We start from the raw sequence: 18,541 nt of genomic DNA, 5'->3' as shown, positions 1-18,541 counted from the left end.
ACCTAAGGAAGAACATACTTATAAAAGTCAAGAAGCTTACAGGACACAAATAGATTGGACCCAAAACAAAAGTACCTGTGCCACATAATAATCAAAACATACAAAATGAAGAAAGAATATAAAAAGCTGTAGGGGAAAAAGGAAAAGTAATACATAAAGGCAAACTTAATAAAATTATCCCCATCTTTTCAGTGGAGACTAAAAGCCAGAGGAGCTTAGACAGATGTCCTGCAGACTGCAAGAGACCACAGACACCAGAACAGATTACTATATCCAGCAAAACTTTTAGTTACCATAGATGGATCAAACAAGTTATTCCATGATAAATTCAAATTTAAACAAGATTTATCTACAAATCCAGCACTACAGAGAGTACTGGAAGGAAAACTCCAACTCAAAGAGGTTAACTACATCCATGAAAACACAATATATAAATAATCTCACACTAGAAAAACCAAAGGAAGGGAAATATTCACACACACACACACACACACACACACACACACACACACACACACACTACCACCACCATCAACAACAAAAGAGGAGAAATTAACAGTCATTGGTCATTCATATCTCTTAATATCAACGGACTCAACTCCTTAATAAAAGACACAGAGTAAACGAATGGATGCCAAAACAGGATCCATCTGTCTGCTACACGCAAGAAATACACCTCAACATAAAAGATAGTCATTTTCTCAGAGTAAAGAGTCGGAAAAAGAATTTCCATGCAAATGGACTTAAGAAACAAACTAGTGTAACTATTCTAATATCTAACAAAATAGACTTCAAAATTAATCAAAAAAGATGGAGAAAGACAAGACTCTTCATACTAATCTAAGGAAAAATCCAACAAGATGATCTTTCAATTCTTAAACTTTCAATACATATACTAACAGAAGGGCACACATGTTTTTTGTTGTTGTTTTTGCTTTTTGTTTTGGGGGGGTACCCATGTTTTTAAGGAAGCTCTGTTAAAGATTAAATCACACATTGACCCTCATACTTTGATAGTGGGAGACTGCAATACCCCACACTCACCAATAGACAGATTATCCAGACAAGAATTAAACAGAGAAATAGTGGAACCTAGCAGATATCTACAGAATATTTCACTCAAACCAAAAGAATATACCTTCTTAGCACCTCATGGAACATTCTTCAAAACTGACAACATACTTGATCACAAAGCAAGTCTCAACAGGTACAAGAAAACTGAAATAACCATCCTGCCTTAGTATTTAATTGCTGTGAAGAGATACCATGACCTTGGAAACTCTTATAAAGGATAACATTTAATTGTGGCTAGCTTACAGTTCAGAGGTTTAGTTCATTATTGCCATGGCAGGAAGGCTGGAGGAAGAGACAGTCAGCCTGGCTTGAGATTCTGAGATCTCAGTGCCCATGACCAGTGACATACTTCCTCCAACAAAGTTACATCTACTCCACCAAGGGCACTTCAACTAATACACACCCTATGAGCCTATGGGGGTTGTTTACAGTCAAAACACCACACCCCTGTATCCTATCAGATTTCCAAGAATTGGATTAAAGCTAGCCTTCAAGAGCAATGGAAACAACAGAAAACCTACAATATCATGGAAACTGAACAACTCTCTATTGAATGATTACTGGGGCAAGGCAGAAATAAGGAAAGAAATTAAAGACTTTCTGGAATTCAATGAAAATGAATGCACAACATAACCAAACTTCTGGGTTAACATGGAAGCAGTGCTAAGAACAAAGCTATTGTGGAATATTTGTTTGACTATGCAAAGATGTGTTGCATTTGTTTAACTATATAAAGATGTGCTGTATTTGTTTAATTATGTAAAGATGTATTGCTGTTTTACCTTGTCTGCCTAAGGCACCTGATTGGTCTAATAAAAAGCTGACTGGTACATAGCAAGGGAGGGGGTATAGGAGGGACTTTTGGGCAGGGAAAGTAAGTAGAAGGAGGAATTTAGGCTTGGAGGGAGGGGAAGAAAGAAAAAGGGACACCGAGAAGATGCCAGGTGTCAGCCAGTCAGACACAGAGAAGCAGCAAAAAAAGACATACATAATGAACGAAAGGTAAAAAGCCCAGAGGCAAAATGTAGAAGAATTGAAACAGGTTAAATTAAGTTAAAAGAACTGATGGAACAAGCCTAAGCTAAGGATGAGCATCCATAAATAATAATAATAAGCCTCTGTGTCTTTATTTGAGAGCTAGTTGGCAGCCCAAAGGAAATTCAAACTACAGAAGGTTTTTAGCATTAAGTGCCTATTAAAAAAACAAACCAAAAACCAAAAAAAAAAAAAAAAAAACCCACACACACAAAAAAACTTGAAAAGATCTCATACTACCAACCTAAGATCACATAGAAAACACTAGAACAAAAAGAAGCAAGTACACCCAAGAGGAGTACAACACAAGAAGTAATCAAACAGGACTAAAATCTGTAAAATAAATACAAAGAATCAATAAAGAGTTAGTTCTTTGGGAATATCAACAAAATAAACAAACCCCTATCCAAACTAACTAAAAGATAGAAAAATAATATTCAAATTAAAAAAAAATAAGAAACAAAAATGGAGACATTGAAATAGATACCAAGGAAAGCCAAAGAATCATTAGGTCATTCTTTAAAAACTTGCGCTCCACAAAAATGGGAAAAAGAAATGGACAATTTTCTCAATAAATGCCACCTACAAAAAGTAAATCAAGATTAGATCAACAATATAAATAGACCTATAACCCCTAAGGAAATTGAAGTACACATTAAACTCTCCGAAGGACCAGATGACTTTAGCTCAGAATTATACCAGACTTTAAAAGGATAGCTAATGCCAATACTACTCAAATTATTTTAAAAAAATAGAAACAAAAGAAACACTGACAAACTCAGGTTATGAAGACAGAGTTACTCTGATACTCAAATCATAAAATATTCGACAAAGAAAGAGAATTACAGACCAATTTCCCTCATGAATATATATACAAAAATACTCAATAAAATACTCAGAAACTGAATCAAAGAACATATCGACAAGATCATCCACCATGGTAAATTATACTTCATCCCAATGATGCTGGGATTTTTTTTCTTTTTATATTCTATTTATTTATTTATTTATTTATTTATTTATTTATTTATTTATTTATTTATTTATTTTATTTTGCAATACAATTCCGTTCCACATATCAGCCACGGATACCCTTGTTCTCCCCCCTCCCGTCCCCCTCACCTTCCCCCCAGCCCCCCCCATTCCCATTTCCTCCAGGGCAAAGCCTTCCCCACAGACTAAGATCAACCTGGTAGACTCAGTCCAGGTAGGTCCAGTCCCCTCCTCCCAGGCCGGGCCAAGCAATCCTGCATAGGCCCCAGGTTTCAAAATCTGTCAATGTAAGCTACCATATAAACGAACTGAAAGAAAAAATACAAAACAAAGCAAAACAAAAAGCATACAGGATCATTTCATTAGATGCCGAAAAAGTTTTTGACAAAATCGAACACACCTTCATGATAAAAAGTCTTGGAGATTAAAGGCAGAGGCAGGCGGATCTCTGTGAGTTCGAGGCCAGCCTGGTCTACAAAGCGAGTTCCAGGAAAGGCGCAAAGCTACACAGAGAAACCCTGTCTTGAAAAACCAAAAAAAAAAAAAAAAAAAAAAAAAGTATTGGAGAGACTATGGTTACAAGGGACATAACTTGATATAATACAGTCAGTTTTCAGCAAGCCAATATTCAAACTCAAATTAAATGGACTGAAGCTCAAAGCAATTCCTCTAAAATCTGAAACAAGTCAAGGCTGTCCACTCTCTCCATATCTGTTAAATATACTATTGAAGTTCTAGCTGTAGCAATAAGACAACTGAAGGAGATCAAGAGGATACAAACAGGAAAGGAAGAAGTAAAAGATGGTTATTTGCAGATTATTTGATATATACATAAGTGGCCCCAAGAATTTTACCAGGCAACGCTACAGCTGATAAACACCCTTATTGAAGTGGCTGGATACAAGATTAATTTTGAAAAAATAGCCATCCTATATGCAAATGACCAATGAGTTGTGAAAGAAATCAGGGATATAAAACCCATCACAATAGCTACAAATGATATGTACACACACACACACACACACACACACACACACACACACACACATATATATATATATATATATATATATATATATATATATATATATATATATATATATAATATGTTGTGGTAACTCTAACCAGGAAAGTAAAAGACCAATAGAAGAAAAACTTCAAGTCTTTGAAGAAGAAATTGAAGACAATATCAGAAGATGGAAAGATCTCCTATGCTCATGTAAGAATAGCCATCTTACTAAAAGCAATCCACAGATTCTACCCAATCCCCATCAAAATTAGAACACAATTCTTTATACACATTAAAAGAACAACACTCAACTTCATATGGAAAAAACAACCAAACAAACAAACAAAACAACAAAAAAAACAGAATATCTAAAACAATCCAGAACCACAAAAGAACGCCAGGAGGTCTTACCCTTTCTGCTTTCAGACAGAACTATAGTAATGAAAAACACATGATATTGGAGTAGAAAGAGATGAGTTGGTCAATGGAATTAAATTGAAGTCACAGACATAAATCCATACATCTAAGAACACTTGATTTTTGATAAAGAAGCAAGAAATTCATAATGGAAAAAAAGAAAGCATCTTCAACAAACTGGTCTAATTGGATGGCAGTATGTAGAAGAATGCAAATAGGTTCATGGTTATTATCCTGCATAAAACTGAAGCCCAAGTAGATCAAAGAGCTTAGCATAAAACCAGATACTCTGTACCTAATAGAAGAGAAAGGGGGAATAGACTTGAACACATTGGCCCAGGAGACATCTTCCTGACCAGAACACCAAAGCAGAGGCACTAAGATAATAATCAACAAATGAGGCCTCATAAAACTAAAAAGCTTCTGTAAGGCAAAGGATACCATTAAATGACAAAATGGCAGCCTACAGAATGAGAAAAGATTTTCACCCTTCCTCATATGAATGATTTCCAAAATATAAAAAGGACACAAGAAACTAGATGTCAACAAATCAAATAATCCTGTTTAAAAAATCAGATCTAAACAGAATTGTCAGTAGAGGAAACTCAAATGGCTAGGAAGTCTTAAAGAAATGGTGAACATCCTTAGCATTCAGTGTAACACAAATCAAAAATACTCTGAGATTCCATCTTACACCTGTCAGTATGGCTAAAATCTAAAACACACATGACATCTCATGCTGTTGAGGATGTGGAACAAGGGGAATAATCCTCAATTGATGGTGGGAGTGAAAACTTGAACAGCCATTATAGAAATCAGTATGGAGGTTTCTTAAGAAATTGGGAATCAATTTGCCTCAAGACCCAGCTATACCACTCTTGGGCATACAAGTAAAGGATGTTCCATCCTACCACAAGGACAATTGCTCCACTATGCTCATATAGGTATTATTTGTAATAGCCATAAACTGGAAAAAAACTTAGAGACCCCTCAACTTTAAGAATGGTTAAAGTAAATGTAACACATTTACACTGTAGATTATTACTGAGCTGTTAAAAATAATGACATCATGAAATTGCAGGCAAGAGCTGGAACTAGAAAAAAAAAAATCAGTCTTAGTGAGGTAACCCAGATCCAACAAGAAAACATGCTATGTACTCACTAGTTGCTAAGTAAAGCATAATCATGCTACAGTCCACAGACCAAGAAGGGCTCGTAACATGGAGGGCTCAAGGGTGTGTGTGTGTGTGGGGGGGGCTGCATGGATCTCTCTGAGAATGAGAAATGGAAGAGATTTTGTGGGTGCATTGGGGTGGGTAGGGATGAGAATAAGAGGGATCAGGCAGGCAGGGGGATGGAGGGAAGAACTGGGAGAAATGACTTGAATTGGGGGCACTTAGAGGGTGATGTAGAAACATTGTGCAATGGAAACACCATGGAATCAATGGTAGTGACCCTAGGGAAGATTCCTAGTAATATGGGTCATGAAGCCTGGACTGGCCATATTCTATAACCAGGCTAGGTTCCCAGCAATGGGATTGGGACATCAATTCAGACACAGACACTTCAACCTATAATCTGTCATGCCTGAAGGATGTACTGGACTAATGGTCAATCAAAACTTGTGGGAGTGGCTCACCAATGACTAGTCCAACTTGAGGCCCTCACCAAGATAGGGAGACCACACCTAGCAAAATGTGGATGGCCAGGAACCAGAGTCTGAACAGCCCAAAGACCTAGGATATAACCAAACATAACTGGTTAAAAAAAAAAGTCAATGAAATGATTCTTAACAATATTCTGCTATACTCATGGACTGGTATCTAGCCCTATTGTCATCTGAGAGGCATCATCCAACAACTGATAAGAACAGATGCAGAGAAACACAGCCAAACACTAGTTGGAGCCAGGGGAACCAGGTAGAAGGAAAAGAAGGATTGTAGGAGCCAGAAGGATTGAGAGCACCAGGATAACAGCTCACAGAAGCAACTAAGCAGGTCTCATAGTGCCTCAAAGAGACTAAATTGAAAATCATCAACCCTATATGGCTCTGAGATAGGTCCCCTGCATATGTTATGGCTGAGTAGCTTGGCATTCTTGTGGTACTCCTAACAGTGGAAGTGGAGTGGGGGGCCGGGGGCAACTCTGACTCTTTTGATTGTGCTTGGGACCCTTTTCCTCCTGGGTCACCTAGACCTGCCTTGATATGAGGGTTAGTACCTACTCATATTGTAATTTTTATGTCATGTTTCATTGATATTCCTGGGAGGCCTACTTTTATTTATTTATGTATTTACTTATGTGTTTATTAATGTATTTATTTATGTATCTATTTATTGAAAAACAGAAAAAGAGTGAATCTGGAGGAGAGGAAGGTAGGGGGTGGAAGGAGTGGGGGGAGGAACTGCAGGTGGGATGCAATGCATTTAAGAGGAATTTTTAATAATCAAACAATGAAAGGGAGAAATAATGATCTTGTTTTCTTCTTACAGTCCAGCCTAGGATGCTAGGTATGTTGTTGTTCTATTCATATTCAGAGCTGTTCATCCCATTTCAGTTAAATCCATAGTGAAAGATCCTTTCAGACATGCACAGTTTTTCTATAAGATAATTCTACACCCCTGTTACTTGACCATCAAGATTAACTATGATGTTTCGTTCACTGATTTTGAGAAAATTTAATGTATTGTGGAGTTTGTGAATGTGTATATGTGTATGTACACAATATCCTACATATTGAAGTTTATATATATATATATATATATATATATATATATATATATATACTTGTGTTTGTTTCTAAAAGTATGTTTTTTTCCAAAACCTGTAGGACATTTAATTATTTAGGAATTTTTAAATCTTTTGCTTTCAATGCTTGACTTCCCTAGATGATTCTTTATGACAGCCTGTTATTATACTCTAGAACTGAGGATTTACAGCATGGCTTACACAGCTCCCTGGAAGCTGAACTTTCAGGGATGCCAGTTCACTCTCACTTGAAATATTAGTAGTTGTAATCCCTATTTGTCAAAATACTGTTACAAACTATGACAGTCATTATATCATCCCAATTTCTTAAATCTGTAGGTGGTTTTGATTTAGAGACAGGATTATTTGTTTGGCCAGTGATTTGTGAGCAAATTGAATTTAAGTTCATATACTGAGAAAGACATGTGGCACTACATAATTGTCAAGAGGCTCTTATATCTTGTATGTGTTTGAAATTAGAAAAGATGATTTAAAAAAATAAATTTAGAGGGGCTAAAATGACTGTTGTGGTATCATTGAAAGCTATCATTCACTGAATAATTTCTTTAGCTTAATAAGACTATTTATATAGATGAATTATCCCTCCAATTAAAAAGAAACTTTAATGGAAAACACTAAAATGCATTTGGAGAGTAATATGAGTGTCACAAGAAAAAACAATATCTCTGAATGAGTTGAGAGTATTTTTCCGTAAGACATAGGGAATCCTATTATATATCTATATATATATCTATATATATAGATATATAGATATATATATCACAATATTTGTAGAAATGGTATTTTCTAAATGAACTATATGAAATATCATGCTTCATCAAAAATTTGATGATGTCATGCCTCAATGGATATCTTCAAATTTGCATACTAACATGTATACTGAATCTCTATGATAATATCTTCATTATATTGTTTTATTTCTTATTCTTTAGAACCTGTGTTTAAAATGAATATATGGCAAATATACGTGTGTCATGGGCTGCAGCTTCAAAGTCTTCTCTCAGAGAACTAATTCTACCACAACAAGGAAGTGTGGTCAAATTTAGTCCCCCAAAATAACATATTGAAGCTCTGTTTTTCCATTGAGTAAGGAATATAGCCTGTTCTATCTATTCATGGGTTACAGGTCATTGTCATTGTGTTGTGCATCATTGAGTGTGGTTTAACACGCCTTTAACTACTGGTTTCCTGTGAAGTTCATTGCAAATAACATGTGACCTGTTCAGATCTCATCTGCAACCCATAATCTCATGCCTGGGTAGAACTTTGAAATCTACTTCAGTGTACAGTGACTTCTCCACCTACATGTATGACCTGTTTCATCAGGATGCCATGAAATCGGTTTATTTTTGTTTAATTCAATGCATCTGACATCGCTTCCCACCTATAACAGGGACTAAGCGTTTATCAAATGTCAGGCGTGAAGTGATGTCAACGTTCCCTGATTATATATGATGTTTCTACAAGCGACAATAACTTAATCTTTGAAATATCAAATTGCATAATGTTAAAAGACAGGAACATTGTTACTTTTATATTTTAAAATAAAAAAAAATCTATAGATCTGGATTCTAATTTTCTGTCCTCTGTAAATGATATTTTCTTAAAATTAGTTTGGATCAACAAAAATATTTACCTGTATGATACACAAAGTTTGGCTAAAGAATTGAGTCTGAATTTTTAAGTTTATAAAAACCCTTCAATGTAAGGTTGAACAATCTGAAAAGCAATCATTTCATTGTTCATTATTTGACAGTTTTATGGTTCTGTAGTTTATATTTAGTTTTATCATATTGGACATTCATCACTTGGTTTTCAAAATGAACAAAAACAAAGAACTTAATAGGAAACACAGATTAGGAAAGGAAATGCTATTTAACATTATTTGTTTATTTTTATTATTTACATTTATGTAAATTCAATTTAATCAGAGTAAAAAGCCTTGAAAATAGTATAAATAAAGACTTGATTAAACTTAAGACTGATATGTCTGTAACCCAAAAGAAGAGGTAAGAGAACATCTCTCAACAATGACCTATTATTGGTGATAAAATCAAGTTCTTACCAGATAGTGCATTTTATGTATGTTACAATTAACTAAATTACTTTAAAAATTTTTCACCAAATTAAATTTAATAGAGAATTTAGTTATGAAATTCTGGAAGGCATTTTTTACATAGTTTTATTCTTTTCTATATTAAGTCTGAAATATTGTTAGCAGTTTCATCCAGGAAGAAGCACTCCAGGGAGATTATGGAAACTTTGGGTAGAGGCTCAGGTGAGGGAAGGTTACTAGGAGGAAAAATGTAGTTCTTTTTGTTTGTATGTTTGTTTAGTGTGTGTGTTGTTTTGTTTTTTTGTTGTTGTTGCTGTTTTTTTTCTTTTTTGTTATTAAGAAATTTTCTATTCATTTTAAATACCAACCACAGAGCCCACTCTCCTCCCTACCACCCCAACACCGACACCTTTCTACACCCCACATTTTTAGCTCCTCCTCTGAAGCAAGATCTCCCATGGGGAGTCAGCAGAGTACATTCCATTGAGGCAGTTCCAAGCTCCTCCTTCTGCACCAAGGCTGTACAAGGTGTCCCACCACAGGCACTGAGCTCCAAAAAGCCAGTTCATGCACCAGGGACAGATCCTGATCCCACTGCCAGGGGGCCCCTTAAGCAGGTCAAGCTACACAACTGTCTCGCCTATGCAGAGAGCCTAGTCTAGTCTCATGGAGGCTCCACAGCTACTGGTCCACAGTTCATGAGTTCCCACTAGTTTGGTTTGGTTGTCTCTGTACATTTCCCCATCAAAATCTTGAGAGTTTCTCTGTTGTTTTGTTTTTTTAAAGAGAACATTGACTTATTCTTTTATGAGGCTGCTGTTTTGTTTATTTTAGCCATGGTAATGTTATACACTTTATTTTCCAACAACCTTATATTTTAGAGTCACTTATCACTATAGTTAGAGGAAATGTTATATTTTCCTAAGATAATATATGAAGAAAGGGTTGTCAGTTACTAACTATTGAATTAACTAAAGGCAACAGAGGGGTTCATTATACTTTTCCATTTAGGAGATGATTAAAATTTCATTACAAAATGATTTTAGAAAAGATTTCCATCCTAACCCAGAATCTTTCTCCAATTGACAATCACTCTCAAAGGAAAAATTATTTTTTTTTCTGGAGTCTCACTGGGTATAGAAACAACATTGCCCATGCCCAGCAGTAAATGGCCAACACAAAATGAACTCCGTGGAATTTGTGGAGATTTATTTTGCTTTGTCTGGGCTTTTTTTCCCCCTTATTGTTCTTACTCTTTCACTTATATATTATATTTTCTGTTTTGTTTTTTTTTTTATTCTTCTCTTGTACAATACCTTGGGGCCACAGCTTCCCCCGCTTCCCTCCTCCCTATTTTGGCTGATATCACTGAGAGGCCTGCTCTTTTCTGAAGGGAAATGGAGGAGCAGTGGATCTGGAGGACAGCAGAGGTTGCTAGTGTGTATGTCTTTGATGATGATGTCTGACTCCATTTTCTTCACTCTTCCTGCGTCCTGTATCACTGAGGGAGGACAGCATTGGCCATCTGCTCTATTGCGATGGACTGAGCAGCTCTGTCTTTATTTCTCTGCCTTGATATACTGAGGCTCCTGAAGCAGTGAGCTAGTACCAAAGTCGTCTTCTTTAAATTACTTCTGTTGGGTCTTTTGGTCAAAGTGAAAGAAAAGTAACCAACACTGAGTCCAATGAAAGGAGAGGCATTTGAAATGGCACAGCCATTGGCGAAATAAATTTTAGAGAGGACTGCCGCTGCCTTCTCAGGAGGATTTTTGGCTTCCTGTGGTTGAGAAAGTCAACACATGAGAGCATTTCTAGTTTATAGCTGAAGATCATGATTGACATAGCATAAAAGAAGAAGGAAGGATTCTTGGAGTACTGGCTAAGCCTGGTGTGAAGAATTATACCAATGAAAGTGATGTCTTGGTGTCTTCTGTCACCACCATGAGACATGAACTGGAGGTAATGCAACAACGAACTGAGCATGTTATAAACTGAACTTTGGTAGATGAGCCCTTCTCAAGTAATGGGAACAAAGCACCATTCTAGTTCTTAAATTTCACAACAGAAAAGGCACAGAATAACAGAACAGATGTGAAAACAGGATTCATTGGAAAAGGTACTCCAAGCAGATTGACATAAGAAGTAAGCAGTTGTAGCCATTTTAATATCCAAAAAAATAAAAACAGACCTCAACCAAAACTACTCAGAAGAGATATGAAAGGATATTATATACTCATCAAAAAAAATCCACCAAGAAGACATTGAGATTATTAACATCTATGCACCAAACACCACGTCACCCATGTTCATAAAAGAAACACTAATACAACTAATATCACATATTGACCCTCAAACACTGATAGTGGGAGACTTAAATACCTTACTCTCAGCAATAAACCAGCCATACAGACAAAAAAGCTAAACACAAACTATGCTGGAGATAACAGATGTTGTCAGCCAAATAGACCTTACAGATATTTACAGAACACTTCACCCAGACACTGAAGAATATACCTTTTTCTCAGCACCTCATGGAACTTTCTTCAATACTAAACAGATACTCAGACACACAGCAAGTCTCAATAGATACAAGAAAATTGAAACAGCTCCCTGCATCCTTTCTGACCACCAGAGATTAAGCTGGTTATCAACAACAAGAGAAATAACAGAAGACTTCAAAACTCATGGAGCTGTAGTAATGAAAACAGCATGTTATTGGCACTAAAACAGGCATGTTGGTCAATGGAAATGAGTTTAAGAGCCAGACATGAATTCACATACCTATGAACACCTGATTTTTGATAAAGCAGCCAGAAAAACATACTGGAGAAAAGACAGTATGTTTAACAAATGGTGCTGGTCAAACTGGATGGCTACATATTCAAAAATCCAGATTCAACTTATCACCCTGCACAAAGTTCTACTTCAAGTGGATCAAAGGCCTGAACACAAACTAATATCTTGAAACTGGAAGAAGAGAAAGTGGGGAATAGCCTTAAACTCATTGGCACAGGAAAAAAAACTTTTGGAAGAGAATACAATTAACACATATACTAAAATCAACTATTAATAAGTGGGACCTTCATAAAACTGAAAATGTTGCAATCTACAATAAGGAAAAAGATGCTTACCAACTACACATCAGATAAAAGCCTAATGCCTATATATGACCCTCCCCGCAAAAAAACAAAATCTACATATCAAGAAAAACAAATAACCAAATTTAAAAATTGGGTACAAATCTAAACAGAATGCTCAAAAGAGGAAACATATACGGCTGTGAAACAATTAAGTAGTCAACACCAGGGAAGTGCAAATTAAAATTATAGTAATATTTCATCTCACATCTGTCAGAATGGCTAAGATCAACAAAACAAGTGACAGATCATACTGGTGAGGATCTGAAGTAAGGGGAAATCTCGTTCAGTGACTGATGGAGTGCAAATTTGTACAGTCACAATGGAAAATAATGTGAGGTTTCTCGGGAAGATGAGAATAGAATGATTTCAATATCTAGCTATATCACTCTTGGGCATATACCCAAAGGAAAGTGAATCCTACTGCAGGAATACTTGCTCAACCATGTTCATTTCTGCTTTATCAATGATAGAAAGGGGAAACAACCTAGATGTCCTTCACCAGAAGAATAAATGAAGAAATTGTGCTACATTTGCAGAATGGAGTATAACTCAGCCATTAAAAACTGAAAAGCATGGAATTCACAGGTAAATGCATGGAACTAGGAAACAACCACACACAAAACAAAACCATCCTGAGCAAGGTAATCCAGACCCAGAAAGAGAAATATAATATGTATTCACTCACATGTGGATATTAGCTTCTAAGTCAATGATAACAAAGCTACCATGCACAGAACCACAGAGAATAAGTGTAGAGTAATGGATTAGGGGGAACAAATACTTTGCCCTAGGAAATAGAAATGGAATAGATAGTTTTGGATAGAAGGGCTGCTGTAGCAGGGGAATCAAGTAGAGGAAGGAGGGAAGAACAGGACAAGGGAAGTAATAGGGATATGCATGTACAATTAAGGGCCATTCTTGGTGTAGTAATGCAATCTAATGTAGAAGAGGTTTCTGAAATATATACATGTAAAAAGTTGATCTAAATGAAACTGCCAAAAAACTGGGGAGACAGAGCCCAAACTGGGTATCCCCTGTCACCAAATGAAACTTCCAGTAACAAGATTGAGTTATATCTAACTCAGTTGTTAGCCAAAGTGTTCTGAAAGGAATCCCTAAAAAATCCAGGCTGTTACCAAGACTGCAGGTTGCTCTTCACCAACTGACAGGAAGGTCCCATTGCTGAAGACAACCTCTGCACAACTCATTGGACATATAGAAGTGAAGCAGGTGTCTACATAGAGGCTGTTCCCCTATGGGCTAGTGTTGTTGATACCAGAAGGTACTTTGCAGGCTACCAAAGGAGAAACTGAAACACCAACCCAGCCCCAAACCTGTTGATCTACAAAGGTGTCTTGATCGTTGGGTATGCTAGCATAGTAGTGGCTCTGGGCAGTAACCAACCAACATCTGATTTTGTCTTAACACCCACTCCACACATGACATAGAATCCATACTCTACAATACTCACTCTGTTGACCAAAAACTTGAGGCTAGATAGTCCAGGGACCTAGGGTAAAACCAAATGCCACTGCTCTAAAAATAGAAATGTACCAATAAAATAGCTCCTGATGACATTCTGCCATGTTCATAGATCAGTGTCTTGCTGAGCTGTCATAAAAGAAGCTTCCTCCTGCAGCAAGCAGGAGCAAATACTTAGACCCATAGCCAGATAATTGTCAGAGTGAGAGACCTTGAAACAATTAGCACTAGGTGGGATGTCCCTGTTCAGTCCTTCCCCTTAGGGATCAAGGAGCAGCAGAGGAGGAGAGGAAGCTGAGAGGTTAAAGACCAGAGGGGTGGAGGACATCAAGTAAACAATGCAGTCCAGCCACAACAGGACCAGCACACTTATGAACTCACAGATACTGAGGCAGTATGCACAGGGCAGTATGCACAGGGCCTGTGTGGGTCTGCATTGTATGGGGTCTTAGAGCTAAAAGAGGGAGGGGACACAACACTCCATCCCTAGCTGGAATACAATCTCCAATTGATAACCACTTGCAAATGAAAATTTAGTTTCCTTCAATGAAGTCTCACTGGGGAAACAAACTGCTCTTAAGTTTAGGACTGCATGCCAACAGTCCTAAACACAAAATAAACTCAACTGGCATCTTTGGAGGTTCTTTGTCTTATAATCTTGTTTCAGGGTTTTACCTTTTAAAAAAAATCTAAATATATATTTATGGGGTCTTGCTCCACTGGGAACTTAGGTCACCTCTGAAAAGGTGGCCAGGAACCAAGGAAAGGTAAGTGCACTGATCCTTGATTTCCCAACCTTCCTCTTAGGCACAGATAATCAGACTCAGCAGGGAGTCAAGTCAAGCAAGAACTCCTTTATTGTTAAGCAGTAAGCCTCTTCTATAGCAGAAAACCTCAGAACCCTAGGAGGGGGTGGAAGGAACTAACCAATCCTTTTAAAGGTAACCCTGTACTCATTTCCTTGTTTACGAGCTGTTTATGCACTGACATCATCTCCTGATCTTTGTATCTTATCTCAGCATAAACAACTTGGGCTAATGTCCTCTTGGCACCATCTTTGTAGCTCATGTATGCCCCACATATATGTGTGTGTGTGTGTGTGTATGTGTGTGTGTGTGTGTGTGTGTGTGTGTGTGTGTGTGTGTGTGTGTGTGTGTTTCTTCTCTCTGTTTACCCTACTAGTCCTTTCTGTATACATGGTGGCTTCCAGTTTAGTGCCTTTATGGGATTCCTGAGTGTGAACAACTGGGTCTATGTTTCCAATTCTTTTCCTTGGACTTTTTCCTTCTGTTTCTTTGTTTTTCCTATTTTGATGTGTTAGTTTTTTTGTTTTAACTTACTATATTATATTCTTCATTTCATTTTATTATTATCTCTTAGACTCCTCTCTGTTTTTTGTTTTTTTTTTTTTTTTTAATGAGAGACAGAAATGGGGTAGAACCAAAAGGGAGAAGTGGCAAGGAACTGGGAGAAGCAGAGGGAAGGGAAACTAATTGGAATATATCATATGAGAAATTGTTGCTAAACTTTTTCTGCCTGGCCCACAGTCAGGACAAATCTCTCTCACCCGCCAGTCCCAAGCCGCTTAAACCCGATCAAATAAACACAGAGACTTATATATTGGTTTCAAACTGTATGGCCGTGGCAGGCTTCTTGCTAACTGTTCTTACAGCTTAAATTAATCCATTTCTATTAATCTATACCTTGCCACGTGGCTTGTGGCTTACCGGTACTTTACATCTTCCTTATCCTGATGGCGGCTGGCAGTGTCTCCCTCTCCAGCTTCCTGTTCTCTCAATTTTCCTCTCTGTTAGTCCCGCCTATACTTCCTGCCTGGCCACTGCCAATCAGTGATTTATTCATTGACCAATCAGCAACACATTTGACATACAGACCATCCCACAGCACCTCCCCTTTTCTTTTCTTAAAAAGGAAGGTTTTAACCTTTACACATCTCCAAAGTCAGCTTGGTATATTTGGGAATTTGGGCATAGCTTTTCTTACTACTTCCTGCTGGAGGGGGGCGCTGTATCTTCTGGGGAAACAAAGAAAATTTTAGGATCATGGAGTAGTCCGTGAGGCTGTATCATCTGAGCCAGTTGTCTTGAAACAGTTTTGGATGTTGGATCATCTGGGCCATGGTGTCATCAGAGACCTTTCAGGGGGTCTTGGCTGGTCAAACCTGATGTATCTTACTCTGGAACAAATCCATAGCCTCTTGTTTTCTGTGGAAACAAAAGAGACTCTTTTCCAAAGCAACATATCCTTACATCCAAATTTTGAAGTCAAAGTATCTTTAAAATATACGTACTGGTTTAACTCAGCTTCCTTTACAATCAAACATCTCTCTGTAGTTAAGAATCCCAAAGACAACACAATCCAGACTCTCTGTGTAATAGTCATCTCTACATGGCTTATTTTTTATATTAATTTTACTGTCTCTTTAAAGACTTTATTTTTTAAAACCATGTATTTGTTTCTATATTGTATATATCACCTTTTTTTGTCTCTTTCAAGCCTACGTATATTTTACACACATTTTAAACTATTACATCTGAATCTGTCTTATTGTGAATCTATTGCTTTAAGCTGCAGCAGCTGTGGCTGCTGGCTCCGCCCACCTCAGCTTCCCAACATGGCGTGGTACTTTACCACTAGCTCTGGGAGCTATCGTGGGTCTATGCTTTTATCCAAGCAGCGTGTAGCCCAGAAACCTCTTTTTTTGTTTTGTACTAGCAAAGGCTAAATCCATAATGTAGCTTAATGTGCCACTTGCAGAGGCTTCATTCCCGCCATACTGCAGGTCGAGCGCACACGCCAGCAACCCGCCAGTAGCTCAAACCGGCAGCTGCCCGCTCATTTGAGAGAGACAATTAGGAACTGTTTTTAGCTCCGTTTTAGAATCTTTTTTCTCAGGTTTTAGGTGGAAACTCTTGCCACCACGTTGGACGCCATTTGTTGCTAAACTTTTTCTGCCTGGCCCACAGTCAGGACAAATCTCTCTCACCCGCCAGTCCCAAGCCGCTTAAACCCGATCAAATAAACACAGAGACTTATATATTGGTTTCAAACTGTAGGGCCGTGGCAGGCTTCTTGCTAACTGTTCTTACAGCTTAAATTAATCCATTTCTATTAATCTATACCTTGCCACGTGGCTTGTGGCTTACCGGTACTTTACATCTTCCTTATCCTGATGGCGGCTGGCAGTGTCTCCCTCTCCAGCTTCCTGTTCTCTCAATTTTCCTCTCTGTTAGTCCCGCCTATACTTCCTGCCTGGCCACTGCCAATCAGTGATTTATTCATTGACCAATCAGCAACACATTTGACATACAGACCATCCCACAGCAAGAAATAAATCTTTTGTCTCTAAAAGCATATAAATAAATTGCAATAAAATATATTTAAACCTTTGTTCTGTGTTTTGTCTTGTCATACGCATAGTTATTACTACTACTACTATTATTATTGTTGTTATCATTATTTTGTCAATTTAATGCAAGATAGAGTTATTTGAGAAGAAGATTCTCAGTTGAGACAATGACTCTACAGTTTGTCCTATGGACAACTATATGGTTTATTTTCATTAATGTTTTATCTGTATAGCTCACAGTGAGAATTGCCTTTCCTGGAATGGTGGTCCTGGGTGCTGTAGGAAAGTAGACTGAGCAAGTGATATGGAACAGTCCAGGGATCAGCAGTTTTCCATGGTTTCTTCACCATTTCCTGCCCCCAGATTCCTGTCCTTAATTCCCTGATGGAACCAAACTATAAGATGAAAACAACCCTTTCCTCCTCAACTTGCTTTTGGTTGTGGAGTTTGAGCATAGCATAGAAATCATAACTAAAACAATGTCTCATTTTGCTTTTATCTTATTGAGGTTTTAATCATTGTAAAATAGTCTCACATTATATTAGTACAATTAAACATGTATTCAATTTGTGAGCTAATGATATAATGCCCATGTCTGGCCAATATTACTTTAACATTAGCATTATTCAGAGTATTTACAGACTAAGTCTTCAGTGTTCTGGCAGTGAAAAATGCATCCTTTGATTTCGTAGATTGAACTAACATCAATTTATTTCTTGTTGACAAACTTGATACTTATAAATATCTTTTGATCTGCTTTGTGATGGAAATCGAATCAGGAACAAACTTTCAAATTTTAATTTATAAGAGGTGATTATGATCAAAGTACTTATATGCATGTATGAAAATGTCACAATGAAACCCATTATTTTATAATTAATATATGCAAATAAAATGTTAAAATTTTAATTAAAAATGTCAACAGTATCTTTGATTTATAAATCGTGGTGTTCTACTTTTAATTAATATTAAAGAACTTTATTTTTCACTATACACAATTTTTAAAACAAGTTCATATCAATGAATAAATGTTAAAGATTTTATAGAGGCACATACTTCGTCAAGGTTAGGAAGTCACTGTTAAATGTAAATAAGACTGACACAAATTAAACCATATTAATTGTGATCTGAGTTGAAGTTACCCTTTAGTAAACTGATTGGCCATTATGCTAACATTCTATACTAAATAACATTCA

This window comes from Peromyscus californicus, unplaced genomic scaffold (genome assembly GCF_007827085.1).
Source record: "Peromyscus californicus insignis strain IS unplaced genomic scaffold, ASM782708v3 Scaffold_23__1_contigs__length_62951481, whole genome shotgun sequence".
NCBI lineage: Eukaryota > Metazoa > Chordata > Mammalia > Rodentia > Cricetidae > Peromyscus > Peromyscus californicus.
Note: the sequence above shows the minus strand (reverse complement) of the source record.